This window comes from Saimiri boliviensis, chromosome 9 (assembly GCF_048565385.1).
Source record: "Saimiri boliviensis isolate mSaiBol1 chromosome 9, mSaiBol1.pri, whole genome shotgun sequence".
Lineage (NCBI taxonomy): Eukaryota > Metazoa > Chordata > Mammalia > Primates > Cebidae > Saimiri > Saimiri boliviensis.
Genome location: NC_133457.1, coordinates 85,843,037 through 85,858,017, shown reverse-complemented (window position 1 = coordinate 85,858,017; position 14,981 = coordinate 85,843,037). Strand labels below are relative to the sequence as shown.

Genomic DNA, 14,981 nt, shown 5'->3' with positions numbered 1-14,981 from the left:
AATTCCTTCCCGTGGGAACCACAGTCAAGGCTCTTGACATTTCTCCCATCTCTCTCTGCATCCTGAGCCACCCAAGTCTTTCCCAAGTAGGCCCTGACCATGGTGTGGGGGTGACCCCTTCTCTTGGAAACTGTGCCGAATACACTGTCTTTGAAGTGGCAGTTGTCTCCTGATATGTTGGCCCTAACTTATCAAAACAATAATAAAACCTATATTAAAAAGAGTGAGATATAAGCATCTGCATTTCTAACATGTTGCCAGGTGATGCTGATGCTGCTCATCTTAGGGACACACTTTTGACTACCACTTTCCTAAAATACTTGAAAGCAGCCATGTTCATGTCTATTAGTGAGGGAAGGAGGGTGAGGGATGAAATCTGTTGGAGGTATCCTCTGGGAACCTACAGAAAATGGAGATTTTTGTAAAAGCTGTTTCATCCATTTAATCATTATACTGTTGTGCTTATTAAATCATTTTACCACCTATTCGAGTCCTCCTCTGAAAGACTTGTTACTATTCTTCCATCCTAATACCAGGGTCTTTGTTGAATTACTTGTGAGAGAATTGAACAATACAAAAAGGCGGTTAAGAATATTGGTTTTAAGTTTGGCTGTGGTTCTGTCAATGAGTCACATGACCTTGGAAAGTTGTCAATGAGGTACATGACCTTGAGAAATTCACTTCATATCGCTATACCTCAGTTTCCTCCTCTGTAACTTGGCAATAATAGTAATACCTTACCTATCTTAATCTGTTTATGCTACTCTAACAAAAATATCTTAAATAGGGTGGTTTATAAACACAAATTTATTTCTCATAGTTTTGGAGGCTGGGAAGTCCAAGATCAAGGTGCCAGCAGATTTGGTGTGTGGCAAGGGCCCACTTTCTCATAGCCAGCACCTGCTTGCTTTGTTTTTACATGGTGGAAGGGGTGCGTTTGCTCTCTGGGGTTTCTTTTATAAGGCCACTGATCTAATTCATGCAGACTCTGCCCTCATGACCTAATCGCCTCCCAAAGGTTACACTCAATACTATCTCCTTGGGGGCTAGGATTTCAGCATATGAATTTTGAGAGGGATGCCAAACATTCAATCCATTCCACTACCCCGTAGGGTTAATGTTAGGGTTAATTGAGCTAAATGCCAAGAAAATACTTATGAAAGCCCATGGCACATAATTCGATTTTGAAATGTTAGCTATTGTTATTGAAGTTATTTTGGGTATAAAACACAGGATTACAATCAATTTCATTGTCTTGCCATTTATATGATATAATTTTATGCCTGGAGTTTTGAATTGAGAACAATGGTATACAATCAAAAGAATCTAAAAATAAGATCCAACTACATTTGTTATTCTACAAAGCAGAAAACCAAAATCCATGGATGAAAGTCTCTGGCATTGTTCTCTAAGAGATGAAACTACAAGATCCTGGGATAAGATCTTATTCCAGGGTTTTATGTCAGAAGAAAGCCGTTGTTTTCCAGGATATGCCTCAGTTTCAGTCCTGCTGTTGGCAAGCCCAATGATGCAATGATGCATGGTGTGATTCCTCCCAGGGTGGCTGTGCAAAAACAGCTTGTCCAGCCCAGCGTATTTTTTGTGTACCTCACTTTTCAGGCAGACTGAGTCCCATGCTGGACAAATTTTACTCATAAGCACTTGGAGGTAGTCTGTCAGGAGGAAGGAAAATCACTATTTCTTCTTTTATGCTTATCACTGACATCAGTGACAGATATGCTTGATTATAGTATCCTGTTTATTTGTGAGGACCGAAGGAGTAGGAAAGAAATTAAATTTCCAGATATCCAGCTGTGTCAAGGTTAAATTTAGTCATTTTTGCATTTATGTAGCCTTTTTCACAATAAAATATAAGGACATCTGATTTTCTCATGAGCTGAAAGAACTGACAATTTAGCTCAGGGGAGAAAGATAATACATTTCAGTGGTAAAGAAAAAAGGCCGATGAAGAGTATTTGAATAAAGGGAATTGAGTGTGATGAACAAGCTGTGATAGGATAACTGTGAATGATGTGGAGGGGATTTCTACACAGAATGGGAGTTCGGGATAAGCGTGTAACCAATGTCTCCCAAGGTTAAAGGCAGTGTTTTAACAACTGTGGCTGAGAACACACATATGGGTCATAACTAGTGTTTTTTTTAAAAAAAAAAAAATAGGATAGAACAAGAAATATCAGGGTACATTACAATTTGTAAAGATAAGTATTTATGTGTGTGTGTGTGTGTCTGCAAAATAGAACTTGTTTTTTTCAGTGGGTCATGGCTAAAAAAGAGTTAGAAAATTATAGCCTTAGTTATTTCTTGACATGATTTATTTGGGATGCTGACCCAAACCAGAGCTAAGTAACACTGAATCACAATTGTGAGATTCCTTTTCTATCCCTTTTCCATCTCTTTCATTTCTTCTGATTAGATAGACCATCTCCATTTGCTGCTAATGCATCTCCATCACCTCTCTAACTCCAGTGAGTCTCCCTTTTAAAGGGAGAAAAGCAGGCCTGAAACCTTGGAGTCTAGGGCAGGGAGAGTTTCTGCTTATTTTCTGTTATGTTCTATTGGAGCTTCTCATATACTTTAATTTCCAAGTTTCTACTTCCACTTTGTCCCAGGAAGATTCATTGCTTTCTTTTTAAAGGACTTGATTTAAGCAAAAAGAAATTGATGTGAAGAGATATTATCTTCACATTATCCATGGCAAACCATACTGGAGGTGAACTGGGACTGGCAGGGAAGGGGAGTGGTTGGGGCAGGAGTGTGCTCAAGTGTCTTTGGTTGCATCATCTCCCCAGAATTTTGGGCAGTCCGATGGCCTTGCCCTTGACAAGCACAGTTGGAGCGCTCTTCTGGGAGCAGATCAGACTCATTGCCAAGGGCATTTTCAGACTTCTCATTTGGTGCAGGTCACTCTGCATTTTCTCTACAAAAGTTAAGAAGACACAGGTGAATATATCTCAGGAAGTCCCCAGTGCTGATATCCAGCCAATGCACTGATGTTTTACCAGACACGATGACTTGAGTCTTGAAACTATTCGTTTTTTCTTACATTGGCCATACCATGCTGATTATACACATATGTTTTCTTATGGTTAAGTGTTGCTTCAGCAGGAACAGATCACTAATTGGGTGGGAAAATCAGATATGGTGGTAATACAGATCCTGCTGGGGACAGATAACTGAACTCACATGCCCAGGTTCAGCGGCCACTCTGAGATCTGGCTGCATGGCCTCGCCAGGTCTCTATGGAAAATTATTTAGGGCCTTTGTGTCCAGGGGAACCTGAGAAAACCGAGTGTGGTCTGAAGCCTGAAGTGTAACAGGCCCTGCTCTCCTTTGTCTGATGGAAGAGCCTAAAAATAAAACAGAGGCAACAAGTGTTAACTCAGGCATTAGTTGTCTTTCCTGGTAGAGATAACACCCTTTTTAATGCCAAGAGTAAGTAGCCCAGAAGGGTAAATTGAGAGTTGCCTTTGTCCTGTCTGAGACTTTTCTATGTCAACCCAGGACCAATTTTCTCTTTCCTCCAATTGGCTTGGCATAGTCATTGCTGTGATTCCCTCTCCTGACCTCCAGTGTGAGACCAGGAGAGGTGCCAAAATGCCCATCTGTGTACTTAATGAAGTTGCCACTTCATCACAAGACCCACGGTGGTGACTCAGTCCTTTCCCCTGCGGTCATGGGTAGAAGAGGAGCCGTGTTGGGCTCTTGTGTTTCAAGACTCAGCTTCCCCTCAACACGCTGTGTTTTCTTTCCCCAGCGTCCCTCCTTGAGCAACATAATTTGGGAGGCAATGCTTTGATCTAGATGGAAGACAACTTTGTGAAAGCAGGTTGCAGATTTTGAGGGAAAGGCTCAAATTGCCCTGGGCATGGCTTTGCCTGCACTTGCTTGCCAATTGAGTAGGGAGGAAATGGAGCCAGAATGAATTGCCTGGGCGATTTATGCCTTTGGCAAGTTGTTCAAGGGCCTGAGAGAAAGAGGAGAGGGGACCAAAGGCTCCCATTACAACTTAAAAATAGCCAGCCTTGCGCTCCTCCTCTTCCTGCTCCAGGCTCCTCTGCTTACAGGGAGAGCTTTGAAAGGGATTCCCCTCCCCCTGCCCCGTCTCCCCTCTTCCCTCCCTCCCTTCTTCCACTCCATCTGTGACGCCAGTTCATTTGAATGGCAAGATTTTTCTGAGCTGGGATAAGCGAGATACAGGAAATCACTATTGAAAGACTTCTTTATTCCTGGGGTCATCATCACCTTAGAATGAGGGACAACCAGAGGGCTCAGTGACGAAAGAGGAGGCCTGGACCAGCAAGGATGTCCAAGGACACAGAAGGTAATAGAGATGAAACTCATTATTCACAGAGGTCAGTGGCCACAGCCGAGGTGGTGAACCTCACTTTCCAGGGTCACATCGATGGGACTTTACATCAACCCTGAAACTTCAGAGAGTTTTAGATAGTTTGTCATGTTGCTAATGACAGTCATGATTTGGAGGGAGGAGAAACTACAGCACTCTTTCCCACTCTTTCCCATAAATTCTTGATGCTTTGTTAACCTATGTAATTCAGATTGTTATGTGATCACCAAATAAGATTTTTTAGACTGAATATTAAGGAAGATCTCCCCTAATTTTGAGTTGATAGCACTCTGTGATTGCCGAGCTGAAACCTGAAGTGAATCTGTTTATACCAAGGCTTGTTTAAGATTTGGTTTCCAAAATGGGTAGGGGAGGCTCCTTTCTTACCCACTGGGCCACTCAAAATGTTTAGATGGCTGAGAGTGGAGTAATTGTCCTTTTCTGTTACTGAAACATCTATGCCACATATATTTAGAAGAGTGGTTCTGAAGGTGTGATTCCCAGGCCAGCAGCATCAGTATCAGCATTGACCTGGAAACCTAGTTGAAATATAATTTCTAAGGTTCCAATTCACAACTTTTTTTTTTTTTTGAGATGGAGTTGCTCTGTTGCCCAGGTTGGAGTGCAGTGGCTCCATCTTGGCCCACTGCAACCTCCACCTCTTGGGTTCAAGTGATTCTCATGCCTCAGTTTCCCGAATAGCTGGGATTACAGAAGTGCAGTACCACACCCAGCTAACGTTTGTATTTTTAGTAGAGATGGGGTTTCACCATGTTGACCAGGCTGGTCTCGAACTCCTGACCTCATGTGATCTGCCCGCCTCAGGCTCCCAAAGCACTAGGATTACAGGTGTGAGTCACCATGCCTGGCTCTACCCACAACTTTTGAATCAGAAACTCTGGAGGCAGGCACCAGGAAACTGTATTTTTATTTTTTTATTTTTTAAGGAATTTGTATTTTAACAAATCCTCCAGGTGATTCTGATGCAGACTCAAGATTGAGACATTCTGACTTAGATAACTCAGAAAACCAATTGTGTTTTTTATTGCAAACTTTATGGTAAAACTGTAGAGATTCATGAAATAGCTTCTATCAGTTGGCAGAATACTTATTTTGGAGCTTGAAGCTTTTATGAAATGTAGCTAATACATTTCATAATAAGATGGACTGAAATATAATTATGACCAACCATATGGAATCATGCTCATTGTCACAGGATTACTTTGAAATGAATGCATGTGTGTATATCATTAAAAAATCAGAGAAACATTTCTGACTAGAGAAAAGAACTGGTCTCAGGAGATTAGAAAGTAGCAATTTAGAATTCAGAAAAATTTCTTAAGAACCTTCTAAAAAGAAGTGTGATCATTTTTGAGGGGAACAGAAAATGGGATAATTTTCTGGGACGAGAAAACGCTTGCTGTAGGTCACATTATAGATGGCATCATTTGATGTTTTTGTGTTCTGCAATAAAAGACAGCTAAGTTGCTAGAGCACACTGGGATGAGAAAAATTCTCTTTCCTCTTTGTAAGGTTTCTCATAACCTTGAAATAATGTGGATTTTCCCCCTGTTCAGGCACCGCTCCCCAGTGTTGCATGGCTGCTCTTAGAAAGCAATAGGGTGGATCTCAATGAAAAAAGAGGGGCCAGGTGAAGAGGTAAATTTAAGAGACATGTATTTTTGGAAACATGAGATCTAGGAAACCTATGAATTTTTTGAATCTTTGGGTAGCATAATCAATGTTTTGTGTGTTTTCTAAAAAAATTTTGCGTAATGAACTGTCCCCATGGGACTGTCTGTGTCTCTGAACAGCGATGGTAGTCCTGCTTACTTGGTGATGTGTGGCTTATTAATCTCAAATTTCAAACCCAGAGTCAGAAATGGCAAACCATGGAAAGCACCACGTGGCAGAAAGCAAGACCCCAGAAAAAAATGGGGCATAGCTTTGTACACCAAATGCTGCTCCCACGTAGGGCATCTTTGTGAAAGTAGTCGTGTATTTGCAAAGCCAACACCTGCTAACCTTTTCAGAGACTAATAGCAAATGGTTTGGGTGGTCTTGTAAATCCCATTCTGTCCTGTCAACCCTTCTATCTCAAACAGCTTAATTTCACGAGAAGTACGTGTTTTCATGCAGTTTTCTATCACTGTGAAGGAAATAAAAATTATTTTTAAACTTTTTTGAAGTATAAATAAGGGCCATTTATATCCATTATTCTCAGTGTTAGAAATGCACAAAATATTTTAGTTGGCACTATATATTTTTTTCTTTAATAGAATTATGCTGAGACTAGGACCTCTTTTGAAATCTGTTTATTTTCCATATTATTTCTTTTGCAAGTCAGATTTTCTTAAGAGCAAAGGTTGTTACACTTGGGCTTCCTGTGTTGAGAATTCAATAGGGCTGAATAAATTTGCTGTCTCCTGATTTGCCAGTTCATATCTAGAACTTGACCTTTTTTATCTCCCATGTTACTGAGGCAGATTTACTAATATAATCTGGAATTTGTACTTTCAGGCCTGAAAGAAACCTTGACTCTAACATTGTAGAACCTTGTGACTTTACAGATGTGGAAACTAAAGTGTAAAGATGTTCACCAAAAGCCACACAGGGACTCATGGGAAAAATACAGAAGCAGACCTGGGACCCCCAAATCTCTATCTTGCTCTATTCCCATATGGCCACTGCTATAATCAGCACTTGATGATCCAGTAGCAAATCAAGTTATGTGTCATTTCCAATTTCTGGTCCGTTTATTGAAGGTTTTCTGCCTATTCCTATCAATGCATAAATCATGGAAGGAAGTTCTTAAGACTCCAAAACTCAAGAACACAGTTTATCATTTTTTGAATTTGTAGATTATTTATTTGACAGTGGCTGGCCTTGAGAAAAATCCTTAGCTGAAAAGGCATTTTTACATTCCTGAGAAAACAACTTTTCCTTTGGTCAAGCATTATTTATCTTTCTGTTTTTATAATAAATTTTATTATGTTTATATTGAAACACCCTTTTGCAAGAGAGAGAATATCCACAACCCACTTCAGATTCAACAATTGTTGAGGGCTTGCGACACTTGTTTAATCAATTTCTTTTCCTCTCTATTATTTTTCTGAATTATTTAAAATCAAATTCCAAGTGTCATTTTATTTCACCCCTACATTCCACATTCCACATCTCTTAAGAGTTATGGATATTTTGCTGCATAAAACTAATGCTATTATCACACCTAAAAATTATAATTACAAGGTCACCCAACAACAACTCAGTCTTATGATTTCCCTTCATTGCTTCAACAAACATTTTTAGAGTTGCGTTTTCTCCATTACTAATATGTATGGCTGTGGGTTCAGGCTTGTATCAAACACTGCAAACTTAAAAAGGAAAGAAAGAAAGACGATGAAGAAGTACACTTATTTAGCGAGAAGGGTTTTCCCAAATTCTCACAGCTCTAATCTGGATACCATTCAGTGTGACAGGCTTCTCACTGGGTTCCCACAGCTGGTTAGTGTTTTGAATTCCAGCCCCATGAACTCATCTCAGGCTACATGGGCTAATGCTCGGCAGCCAACCTAGAGCTCATATCTCTGATGACAGAGGACTGGAGCCAGCACGGGCACTGTCTGCCTCTTTCTAAACGCATTGTCATCTGTGTTATTCTTCCATCTTTGCTAAGCTTGAGTGACTCTAATGCCTCTTGGATGCATTTAAGCCATTATGGAAGCAAAATTAATGCCATTCAAGCATATTTTGTTGAAAGACCAATAAAATAACCTGCCACATTGTGGCTGAGTCCCAGAATCCTCAGTCACACCTCTTCAAATTCACATTTCTGTCTCAAAGTTGAGCTTTAAGAAATACATATGAAGATAAAATAGAGAAAATATAAATATGTATTCTGTAATTAGATATGTAGTTACTATAGACTCGGAAATTTGATTGTGTCTTACCTATCTAGAGACTCTGAAATTTGATTGTGACTTGCCTATCTAGCTCTTAACAGACAATTTCTTAGAGCAAAGGCAATCTTCTGCTTGTGGTAAAGGAAACATCTGTTCTATAAGAACAAATTTGTTCTATGTCTAAATCAGAGCTCCTCTATCGAAAACATTATAGGCCTCTTGTTAGATGCCTAAGGGACGGTATTTTAGGGGCCCCATTTGACCTTGCCAAACATTTATAAGGCTAGACAGCACTTATTAAAAGATGCCTGAAATTAGAATTTAAAAACTTCCTAATGTAAATATTTTGTCTTCTCTACATTTTCATTTCTTTATAACAATGTGAGTGAGGATAGGTTCTAAGAAGGGATAGGAGAAGAAGGTATGTATGCTGAACATTTTTTTTTTTTGAGGCAGTTTCTTACTCTGGTTGTCCAGATTGGCGTGCAGTGGCACAATCTTGCCTCACTGCAGCTCCGACCTCCCAGTCTCAGGTGGTCCTCCCACCTCAGCCTCCCAAGCAGCTGGGATTACAGGCATGTGCCACTATGCCCAGCTAATTTTTTTGTATTTCTAGTAGAGATGGGGTTTTGCTATATTGCCCAGGCTGGTCTTGAACTCCTGGATTCAAGAAATCCACCCTCCTCAGCCTCCAAGTGTTGAGATTACAGGTGAAGCCTGCGCTTCACCTACACTGAACGTTTTTTGACATATATTGGAAGAGTAGGTATAAAACATTTGTTGTGTATTCTAATAGAGCTTTACATTCTTTCTGGGGAGTATGGACCCTAAACATATAAACAAACTTATAAGAAACATGATAGCTTGTCCTCAAAACTGCTGCAAGAACAATACTAGACAGTGTCTACTGACAGGTACTTAAAGGGTGTCTGTGGTGGAAGCTACTTTACAAAAGTTGACATTTGAACAAAGAACTGAATGAGCTAAAGAGCAAGGCATGAGTAGGTTCCAGGAAAAGTCCTCGAGGAGGGCATAAACTGGGCCTAGCATGGGTAGGTGAAGGTGGCATTTGTGACTGGAGCTTGTATGCTGCAACCAGATCATGGGGGCCTTGTAGATCATAGCAGAGAGCTTGATCTCAGTCCTGGATGGTATGTATATAGCAGGCATATGAACATCTCGAGATGGTAGGAATTCCAGACTTTAGTGGATATCAGAATCACTTGGAGAACTTGTTACAGCTCAGATTGCTGGCCCTATCCCAAAGGTTTCTGACTGAGCAGGCCTGGGGTGGGGTCTGAGATTGTACATTTCTAACATGTTCCTGGAGCGATGCCGAGGCTGCTAGTCCAGGAAACTGTACTTTGAGAACCACTGCTCTGAGGAGCAGCTGCAGGTGGGTGTGGCCTTTGTCATCCTTGCCATTACCCCAGAGAAGAGAATTCCAAGTGGAGCAGTTTCAATGGCAGGTGTTCCAATGTGATTGTCACTTACCTATCTTTCCTAAGATGTCCTGCTTTTTTCTCTTCCTTAGAATGAACCTGAACCTCTGTTTGATATACACTCCCCAAAAATTAGAAGGAGAAATTCTAAAGGCTGTCAAATCACCTCACCATGTCACTCCCTTCAGGTTCATGATGCCCTGTTCTTAGTGGGGGCCATAGGAGTTGGCAGCCACAGCACAGGTTACAAACAAGGGCTGCTCTCAATATTTTAGGTGGAAGAGGGCCTGTCTCTCCCTGCACCCCCATCCTCCTCTCAATCTGGGGCTTTCTGAAAGTGCGCTTTATCTTCCCAGACATTTATACAACAGTAAAATGAGTTAACAGGGGCCGGTAGCATCACTGAGCTCTAACCAGGAAGCATTCAGACATTAGGAAACACGGTTGAGCAAATGTTTACTGACCGTGTAATTAATATGAGGCCTTGCCCTGTCTATTGGTCCTCAGTACCATATTTCCTGTTCAAGGCAGTGGAAAGTGAAAATATTTGTTGCTGTTTGACCAAAGGAACAAGTGTCTTCCAAACGAGCACATGATCTATTAGCAGTCCTGCCGGTTCTTCCCATGGGAACAGGCATTTTACTTTGTTTTACAGCTAATGTCTTTCTTACAGCAGGTTCCCAGACACATCAAATGCCTTGATTTGAGGCTAAAGTCAAGATTTATAGTCCAGGCCCATGTAATTCAACGTCAAACAATTCTGATAACAGAAGGGCTGGAAGTCAACCATTTTCTCATGAGTTCTCATAAAAAAAAGTCATTTTAGCCAAATTGAGTTTGAAGGGTAGGTGTGTCTCTGTGAGCTGATGGACACTGCCTACCCATGTACCCCCCCCCCCCCCCCGCAAAGAAACTGGCTGCTTTCTTTTGCTGCTGTAGCAAAGGAATATGAAAATGGACTAAGTGATTCCTGATTGATATTATTGTTGGCTAACCCCGTGGTGGATTTTGTTACTTTTTTCTCTGCAGACTTCAGAGGGAGAAAAGAAGTCCACATACTTTCTCCTTTGATGGTACATTGTATCTTCCCTTTCTGCCCTCTATTTCTTTTCCCTGACATTTTATTGGCTCAGCATCTCTCTGTGACCTATACATCCCGAGGCTTTAAGAAGCATTTTCTTAGAGAAATGCTTTTCTTAGAGAAAAACCACCATTTTCTTAGAGAAAAACCACCACTTGTGCCAAGAGTATGTTGGAAAGGGGGTGTTTCCTTTGGTTTTTGTGTGTAGGTTCATGGGTTTGCAGACTCTTGGAGATGAAAAGATCTTGGGGATCACTTAAAACAAGTCTGTACGTTACAGCTGAAGAGGAAAATGGTTGAGTGCCTCCCCCACCCCAGAATGACACAGCCAGCTGAGGGTCTGGTGAGCTCTCACCCCACGTATGATATCTTGTGCTTTTAACCAGCTGTGGGGCTGGGAGACAGAGACAAAGTCTTGCTTCTTAACCTAGATACTTTCTAGGTTGTGATACAATTAGCTGTTTCTTGACATAGGAAGCTTATTATTCACATCCTTCAACAGGATGATTTTCTACCAAGAATGCCTCAAAACTCTTGGGGAGAGAGTTGATGGAACTCATAATCTGTGTTGGGTTTTTGAAGATGGGTAGAAAGCAATGAAGAAGCTCAGAATTGCTTTAGGACACCATGGAGAGGGTGGGGGTCCTTCACCTTACACATAGCATTGTGTTTGCTCTCTTCTCAAAATGCCCAGATGTGGGGAATAAATGGGAAGCAAATTTAACAAATTATAAGAAATTCTAAGACATGGCTTTAATCCTACAGATTTAGACTTTGCCTTTGGCGTAAAACAAGCCAAAATGCAGTCAATATGTATATCCTGTGAAGAAATTTAGATCCTAGAGATCTTGCAGTTTAGAGCAGAACAAAGGGAAAGCAGAACTCAGGCCCTGGGGAAGCCATGTGGGAAGTCATCCCATTGTGACAGACACAATGGCAGTCTTGACACTAATGTTGATGAAAACAGCGTTTGGAGCAGGAGATGGGAAGCCAGTTGTCTCTCAAATAGTCATGTGGACCTAGCCTGAGGTAGTAGCCATCGATGTTAGTGGCAAGACAGAAGATTCAGTCTAAACAAAACTGTTATGAGCATCTTTTCCACATTGTTTATGTTGGCATAGAGCAATACTGCTCCAAGTGTGGTCCAACGACCAGCGGTATCAGTATCGCTTGGAGACTTGTTCGGAATGTAGATTCTCAGGGCTAACTTCAGATCTACTGAATCAGAATTTCTTGGGGCTGGAGCCCAGAAATCTGTCTAAACAAGTTCTCATTAGTTCTTGCTTATCCTAAAGTTTAAGAAGCATTGGCAAAAAGATCCTGTATTATATACACATGAACACAAGCTTGTGGAGTGGGTGTGCATTTGTTGAAACTATATAGGAGGTCTTGTTGCTTAAGTGTTAAAGTTTGTTATTTTTTTCCTTAGATACTTGGCTATGAAGATAGCTGAAATACTGAAGGGGGAATTTGCTTTTCTCCTTTCTCAGTTGGGAATTGATTGTGGGAATTATAAGTTAACTCTCGACAATTGAATTAAATCTGCAAGTCAAATGTATGTTTCTCAGCACATGAAAAGACTGACTATTGAGGTTTCATGCCATCTCTGGACTCAGAAAGTACAATGGTAGAGAGGAGTTTAAATGTTTTTCCAATTTCTAGGCTAATTGTGGCCTCCCACAGAGAAAAGAGCACCTGCTTTTTCTTCTCCTGAATCGGTTCCTGATTTCAAAACTTGGCTCTGACACTTAAAAATTGTATTTTCCTAGATAAGCCATGTATCCTTTTTCAGATTCCATGTCTTCAACTATAAAAGTGGAAGAATAATAGCGAATGCTATGTGAGGATTAATAACATCAAGTGAGATGATGTAAACAAAATATCTAAAACCAAGTTCAGCCTACGGTAATTCTCATGTAATGAGGTCTTATGATTATAGTGATGATTACTATGATGAAAATGGTATTGATTCTGTTACACAATCCTGATTAAGGTCAGAATGTACCGATCTTTCTTTTGATTATGTCTTTTAGAAGTATTAAGGTAAATGGGATTGCAATATAACAAATTCAGCAAAGGATACAAATTCTAAGTGTGCGGCACCATGACTTTCACAAAGTGAGTGCCAGCCTGTGGTTAAGAAACAGAATTGGCCAACTCCAGAGTTCCCAAGCTCAGATTACCAGAGCCACTATTCTGACTCCTAGCACCTAAGACTAGTTATAAGTCATAATATATGTGCTCTTTGCATCTGGCTTCTTTTGACGTGTGTATGTGTGTGTGCATGTGTGTGCATTTGCAATTAATCCATTTTGTAGCATTTTAATGTAGATTATTCATTCTCATTGCTAGATGGCATTTTATTATAGGAATACACCACAGCTTGTTTATTCCATTCTTGTAGGTGTTTAGGTTGTTTCCAGATCTGGCTATTATGATTAAAGCTCCATGGACATTTTTGAACATGTCTTTGGTGAACAAGTGTGCATATATCTGCTGATTATGTACCTAGGAGTGAAATGGTTGGGTCACAGGATAGGCACGTGCTCATTTTTAATCAATATTGCCAGTTTTCCATGGTGGTTGCACAAATTTACATTCTCATCGCAGAGAACAAAACTTCTATTTGCTCTTATTTCTAACCAACATTTGACCTAGTCTGCTTGTTCTGGTGGCATACATGAGATTTCACTGGAGTTTGAATTTGCGCTTTCATGATGAACAGTAAAGTTAAACACCTTTTGACTTTGCCATTTAATTTATCTTCTTTAGAGAAGTGCACATTCCAATTTTTTGTTCATTTTTTTAAAACTATGTTATCTTTTTCTTATTGATTTGTAAGCATTTTTATTTATGCTGAAAATCCTCTTTTGCTAAACATATTAATTTCAAGTTCCTTCTCTGACTCTGTGACTTACCTTTTTTCATGTTGGAAAATGGTCATGGCTTTCCTTAGAGTTGCCAGAAAAGTACAGGACTGTTAATTACATTTGAATTTCAGCTAAAAAAAATGGTTTTTAGTACAATTATACCTCAAATATTGTATGAGACATCCTTATGGTAAAAATCATTTATTGTTTATTTGAAGTTCAAATGTAACTAGAAGTTCTGTATTCTTATTTGCCAAATATTATCCATAAGGGTTTTTGTTTGTTTGTTTGTTTGTTTTTGTTTTTGTTTTGTCTTCTCTTTGAGGACACAAACCTTTTCAAGAGTGGCAACACCAAGCCCTGAGGAAAGACTGGAACACTTACTTAACCTATTAGAACATCTAAGTTCTGGAGCCCCATCTAACATATACTAAAGTATTTTAAATCTTCGTTTAAAAATGTCTTAAACTATTATCTTATACATAAACTATTCCCAAACAGTTTTTTTGGGTAAATAGTCTTACAGGTGTGACTTTCTTCAATTCTGACTTTTTTTTTTTTCCTGAACCATGAGCTTCAGTGTTCAGTGGCCACTGTAGGTTGAAATGAAAAGTGATTTAGTGCCTCAGCTGCCACCTCTGTTTGCTTCCCTCAGACTTCTAAACTTTTTCCTCAAAGTCAGATTTTTATCCCTCTCTCCTTTTGACTCACTAATTCATGTCCACTGAGGGAGTGAGTATCTTCAAAGTACAGTAAAAACAGCTGTTGCTGTGGCTGCTGTACATGATGTAGATGTAGATGATGTCGATGTAGAAGATATGGATGATATAGATGTAGAAAACGCAGATGATGTAGGTGATATAGATGATGTAAATGTAGAGGATGTAGATATGGATGATACAGATAATGTAGATGTAGGTAATATAGGTGTGGTAGATGTAGATGATGATGATGTAGAGGATTTAGGTGATCAGTAGTAATGATTCTGAGGAAGATGAATATATGTCTGAAGTATGAAGGACTAAGGAGACTAAAACAGGGAACTTAAGAAAGAGAGAAGAAATAGAAGTTGGTTTTATTCCATAAACATTATTTGAGCAAAATATTTTGGTACTCTGACAAGATTGAAAAAAATCAGAGAATAAAATTTAAGTTTAAAGTGAGAAAATGAAAGAGGTTGTCAGAAACTGAAAAGAATGTCACATGTCAAATGGCAAAGGTGAAAATATTGAAGTCATGTAACAGGAGGCAAAAGGATGCAAATCCAGCTGGAAGCAGTATCAGCCATCAGAAAATGCTTTGGGAAAAAAAAAAAAACTG

At 39.8% G+C, this 14,981-nt stretch overlaps 1 long non-coding RNA gene across 2 annotated transcripts in view; it reads left to right on the top strand.

Annotated features, from left to right (window-relative positions):
• Window positions 1–14,981, top strand: part of LOC141585679 (uncharacterized) — a 378,650-nt gene that overhangs the window by 162,474 nt on the left and 201,195 nt on the right. Inside the window, exon 1 of one of the 2 annotated variants that reach the window (XR_012519300.1) lies at window positions 3,904–4,342. The exons of the other annotated variant lie outside the window; for it this stretch is intronic. This is a non-coding gene — a long non-coding RNA (uncharacterized LOC141585679). Of the gene's footprint in view, window positions 1–3,903; window positions 4,343–14,981 lie in introns of those variants that run through there. 2 annotated transcript variants of the gene reach the window in all.